The sequence below is a fragment of the Phalangium opilio genome, unplaced genomic scaffold (assembly GCF_054372755.1).
Source record: "Phalangium opilio isolate 3A_F unplaced genomic scaffold, DU_Popi_V2 ptg000022l_1, whole genome shotgun sequence".
Lineage (NCBI taxonomy): Eukaryota > Metazoa > Arthropoda > Arachnida > Opiliones > Phalangiidae > Phalangium > Phalangium opilio.
The window spans coordinates 4,074,842-4,080,739 of NW_028324154.1; the positions used below are offsets into that span (position 1 = coordinate 4,074,842).

At 35.4% G+C, this 5,898-nt stretch overlaps 2 long non-coding RNA genes across 2 annotated transcripts; both read right to left on the minus strand.

Moving 5' to 3' along the window:
* Positions 1 to 3,286: 3,286 nt before the first annotated feature.
* LOC149695171 (uncharacterized) lies at positions 3,287 to 4,015 on the minus strand. The gene is made up of 3 exons (XR_016382499.1): positions 3,847 to 4,015; positions 3,497 to 3,746; positions 3,287 to 3,434 (listed from the first exon to the last, which is right to left on the minus strand). It is a non-coding gene; the product is annotated as an uncharacterized LOC149695171 (long non-coding RNA).
* A 631-nt stretch (positions 4,016 to 4,646) lies between these two features.
* Positions 4,647 to 5,110, minus strand: LOC149695172 (uncharacterized). Its single transcript, XR_016382500.1, has 3 exons — positions 5,008 to 5,110; positions 4,747 to 4,939; positions 4,647 to 4,689 (listed from the first exon to the last, which is right to left on the minus strand). It is a non-coding gene; the product is annotated as an uncharacterized LOC149695172 (long non-coding RNA).
* Positions 5,111 to 5,898: the final 788 nt, after the last annotated feature.

Genomic DNA, 5,898 nt, shown 5'->3' on the forward strand with positions numbered 1-5,898 from the left:
CCAAAACCAAACGAATGCAAAGGGCTTCCACTGAAGACTGGTATTCGCAAAAAGACCATATCAAAAGCTAGCAAATTGAAAGAGGTCAGACCAAAAGCTAGCGAATGCCAAGGGATCATTCGGAGAGGTTGCCCTCGGAATGATGGCAAATGTTTAGAGATCACGCCGTTATTTCCCACTAGCAAGAAGAAGAAATGGAAAAAGTGCCCCAGTAAAAACCCGATAAAAACATCTTCGAGACAATGCTTAAAATGTGGATTGTTCAAATCTAGTTATTGTGTACTTTTTGGTATGCCAGAGAAATCCCACTGAAAAGTTTCCCACGACAACATTTCCAAATCATGATTCTGCTTGTGGTGCCTTGATCACAGAATGTGTTGAAAATGTTGTTAACTCAAGTCATGATGAACATCGAGATAATTCTATTGTCCCTGATAAGGAAGAGGCGGAACTGGCTCTGTTACCAATATACAGGAAACAACCTTGAACAACGAGACTAGTATATTATTTCTACAAAGCTCTGGTGAATATGAATGTGGGATAGGTTATGAAAATGAGTCGGAAAAAGTTCCAGCATCGGGTGTTGACGCGATGTCACCATTCTTACTAAGTTCAAATGATGCCATTACTGCTGATCAAATTAAACCGCAACCACTTTCGGATTACGATGCAGATTGTGCACATCATTAAAGATGAAACGCAATTACCACAAAACTCCAGTGATTTGATTAGTGCCTTCATTGGAATAAAAAAGGAACCCGAATCGAATGATGACGCGATAACGTCATATTTACAAAGCTCAAACGAATCTTTTAAAGCTATTCAAATTAAAACGGAACCACAGTCGAATTACGACGCAGTTTATGCACAGATCTGGAATGAAAATGAGACAATGAATACTTTAAAAAACTCTAGCGATTTGATTAATATGTAAATTAAATTCAAAACGGAACCCGATTCGAATGATGACGCGATAACGGCATATTTACAAATTTCAAACGAAGCGATTGATGCTATTCAAATTAAAACGGAGCCAACGTTGGATTTCGACGCGTGTACATCATACTTGCAAAGTTCAAACAAGGTGACTCTTGCAAACACTGAAAAATAACTATGAGATTTGAACAGAGTTTTAACACCGTTTAAACAGTGCGATTGATGCTGTGCAAATTAATGCACCACCATGCCGTAGAGGTTCGCAATGCATTTGTGCAATTTAACTTGTGAAATCGATATGAAACTATGTCATCATCACAAAACTCTATTAATTTGATTAGCTCTTACATTAAAGTTAAAAGAGCACTCGATTCGAATGATCATCAGTTGCTACGTTGAAAGACAGCTACCAACGCAACCACCTACGAATGACTCTGAAATGAGTAGGTCATTTTCTCTGCGAAATGAGAAACGTGTTTTGTAATTCTTTAAAGGGTTAGAATCAAGTTTTCCCGACTAAAATAAACGGAAAGTGATTACATATAGAAAAATAGGCGTAGAGTTATGTGGTATTCATTTTAAGTCCAATTAATGTTTTTAATTAATAAAAATTCCGTTTCTGGTTAAAAAAATTAAAATTGTATGATGGACACATGGCAGGCTTGTTTCCTACGTTGTGACATCACAAAGTAGGGCGATGCCATTGGTTGTCGAGAAATAGGGTGATTTTTGTGTATACGGGGGGTTTTACGGTGTTTTCTCTACTGTCGTCTGCTAAGCTGCCGGAAAGGCGAATTTAGGGAACTTTTCAACCTAATTATGTCTAGTAATTCATCTTCGGAATCGGAATTAGAGAATTCTAGTGGTGATAATAGTTCAGATTTATCAGACAGTGTTGAATCAGAACAATCTTATATTATTAATGAATCAAATGAAAACGACGCGTCTTCAGATAGTGAGCATGAGGAGTTTGGCTTACAACCCTATCAATTTGAACCTTTGGCCCATGAACCAGAAGCCCAACTTGTAATGGAAGTTGACGATCCCCGTTTGCACAATACTGATTGGTAATAATATATTTTAAATTTCATTCCCTCATATTCCATTTTTTTCGAACTAATGTTTACTGGTTTATTTTACAGGTGCAACTGTGGGTTTTGTTTTATAATGCCAACGATGGAAGAAAGTTTTTGCTGTCGTGACGAACCCCCAAACCAACGTCTTATTGAAAAAATGGAAGGTTTCAATTGTGTCATTGAAACCGAAACTTTCAACGATTTAATGAACCGTAACATTCTGGACATTTTATTCGATGAGTTCAGTGAGAATAATTTTGTGCCAGCGGAGGATGAAAGAAATGCGTATGATTGATTTTATTATTTATTTATTTTACTATTTACTATCTTTCGAAATAATAAAAAGTTAGGTACACATGCACAAAATTAAAATGGTTTCTCTAATTTTTCAGCACCTGTGCTGTAAATAGAATACGAAGGGAATTTCCATCAGAAAACTATCAAGGTTTTACTGAACCTGGCCCAAGATAGTTCCATAATTTAATGACCAAACTTTTAATGTTCCTCACTGAAGAAAAGTCGCTCTCGTCTGACTCATAAATATTATAAGGTCATTGTGATTTAACACAGCCTGATAAATCTGTACTAGTGTCACCACTAGAATTCTCTATTTCCCATTCTGTACTTATAAAGACAAATAATTCATGCTCACTTGTAAATAATATATTTTTATTTTACTTATTATTAAACATTTAAATTTTTCTAAAATGACTCTTCAAAATTTGTCATTTAATGTAATTCTTCCAAAAAAAATTAGGGTGTAATTAATGTGAAAAACGACGCTTGGTTTTAAGAGCCTCAACGGCTTTTTCTTTATCTGGGTGTTCAAATTGTGATGATAGTGGTCTTGGTATCGCAGGTGTACTAATTAAGCTCTCACTCAGGCCTTCTTTATAAGATTTGTTACATTTTGTTAACAATTTCTCGAATAACTTATCTGCATAATCTAAAGAAATAATATCATGATCGCTTGTTTTACTAAACAACATCTATGTAAAAACTCCTTATTTTTTTCGCATTCATTTATGTTATTACCAAAAGTCGATGCTTGCATTATTGGTCTAACGGAATATTCCCCTTTTTTGGCCTTTGGGAAATATATATTCCACCTGAAATTACCATCTTTTGTCGTCGCTTGAATTTTATCAGAGTTTTCGTTGTAGTGGAGAGCAGCTATTAACATTCTTTGGAAATTGACAAGCACAAAATTATTTTGGATGCAATTTAAAACTTGGGGGTACACTAAGTTAGGTTACCTCGCTTCCTTTCCCAAATAAGAATAATGGGTGTTTTTTGGTGCAAAGTGGATTAGGACAGAATTGTAAGCTTCAACGCTTGATGTCTGGGTTTCCGGAGATATTTGTGAAATATCTTTTTCAAACAGACAAATTATTTTTTTGAATTTCTCAAAAATAGGCTGTCCTGTTAAATTAGATATAAATGTTTAAAAACATATCAGAAATAACTCTTAAACTAGATAGTACCTGGAATAAGCCATTCTCTTTTTTTCCCATCCAAAGAGAGATCTCCGTGAGTGCATTTTGAAAATGGCTTACCATGGCCACTGTGAATATTCGCAACGTGTCGCAAAACTGACATGAACTTAGCTTTAATCAACTTAGCATTTCCCTTGCTAGAGGTTGCGCTCCAGTACATGTGATTCTGCACACTTTAATTCCATTCATCCAAAACAGCGTATTCTTTCGTAGCAGCAGCGTGGATTTTTTTTCAGAGCTAAGATTTGATTAAATTTTAGATAAATGGGAAAGTCACCGTGACCAGAATAAACCTAATCTTTTTCTCAAATGGATAAGGAAAACTAATACGCGCTTACATTTGACCATGTGCCAACAGTCGAAGAGATGTTTAATTTTCGGATGGAATTTTTTAAGATAGCTTCTGATTTGCACATGGCGATCAGTGACAATTGAAGCGATTTTTAAACCAGAATTAATAAGGAACGTTATACCTCGTTTCAACCCTTCAAGCTCCATCGCCACACTATTTTTAAATTCATTGCTCTACATTAAAAAAAAATAATTATATATTAAAAAAAAACTCTGGATCTGTAATTTCTTACTTGTACGAGAACTAGATGAATAATTTTCTTAATTTGGCTTTCAAAAAATACGTAAGTTCCGTATTTTGCGCTGAAACCTGGGGAATCAGACCTAGCGTCCCCTCCAAGCTTCATCTTTTTCTTTTTTAAAGAATTTAAAATAGTTTTTTGCTCCTCTTGCCAAACCTGATCCAATTGAAGCTAATCAATTAATACTGTTGCATTATAACGAAAATATTTCTATACTTCTCGAATAGACTGAATCAAAAAGCGTTTTTGAACTTGAAAATATGTCGCTTTGCTGATGCTTTGTATACGAGCAAATGTTAGCATTCGCAGCGCCTGCGTAGGGTTAAGACCAGAAAACAGGATCGAAGCAGCAATAATAATATTTCCTAGAGGTTTTTGACCTAGCATAGGTTGGCTTTTCCACATATTTGCATGTCCTCTTTGGCATGTAGCTTCTACGGTTACCATCGATCCATAGGTCGTTGTTTTTACATCACATGGAAGAAGGCATTGGAAGCAGAAATGAAACAACTGAAGCAAGGCACTCTCAAATACTAAAAATTTCTTTCCGTCATCGCGATTTCGGGGTTCAAGTCGAAATTTCTAACACTGAAAGTAATCAGTTAGACCAATTCTAATGAGTCAAACATAAAAACAAACACGCACTCAGTAATATCCTCCTGAGGTAGCTCGGATGGAGTATAACTAACATCTAAGGGATTAGGGGCTTGCCCTTCATCTTCTTCTTCATCCAAGAAACGCTTAATTTCTTGACTACCGCTAATTTCTTAAGATGTATAAGGGCTTTGCGCATCTGTTTGGCATGCAACTTCTAATCCCATTTGGTCTGTTTGGCAGCCTTTAAGTAAACATAGGTTTTCTTACAATCTTATAATATGATTAAATTAAAAATTTCACAAGGCATACCAGCATTTCTTAATGACGATTTTTTACTTTGAACTTGCACGCAGGCGTCCTTAACAAAACCCATAAGTTTGGACGGTAAACATTGAACATATTGATCTCTAGTACTTTTAACAATGTCCTGTAAAATAGTATAAAATTCTCACCTTAGTCTAAAAACAATTAAAGAGCCAAAACAACTTTCTTGAAAAAAACAAACTTACCTCAGTTCGACGTTTTTTTGGTGGATTATTCGCCGTAGCTGATATGGAAGAGGATGAACTTGGGATTGGTAATGTTGTAAAGATTATCGGAACCGCGTTTTTTTTAATTTTGTTCTTAATATTAATGAAGAGCTACTCGAAGATTGCAGTTGAGCTGCAACTTCAGGGTTTTGCTCAAAACAATCACTTTCAAAATGAAGTGAGCAAATTAGAGAAGAAGATTTGTAGTCAAAAATAGGGAGATTAATATTATTAATCCATTTTTCGCGAAGTTTTTCATTTGATGGGAAATTATGAAAAGAGCGCGGTTTCTTATAATCATCCCCGCAACAGTGAGGAACTACACATTTTTTCCAAACATTTTTGGAAGACTTTGGCAAAGGCCTAGTGTCCATATTTACTTTAAAGGTCAATGTCTTAATCAAATGTTTAAAAAAATCTCGCTTGTAATGCTTTGAGACGTTTCGATAGAATATAACTTACATTAAAGATCACAAATCCTTTAAATTGAGTCTTAACACGATAATGTAAAACTAAACACGAGTTACACGACCAATAGCAATAATCAACCTCGGGAAACTGCAGAAATGATAAGTCATGTTGCCCAAAAAAACTACAGAATGAAATCTACTGTTAGAAGAATTCCTCCTACACTTCATGGGTAGAGGCGGTTGGGGGGTCGCTGAACAAT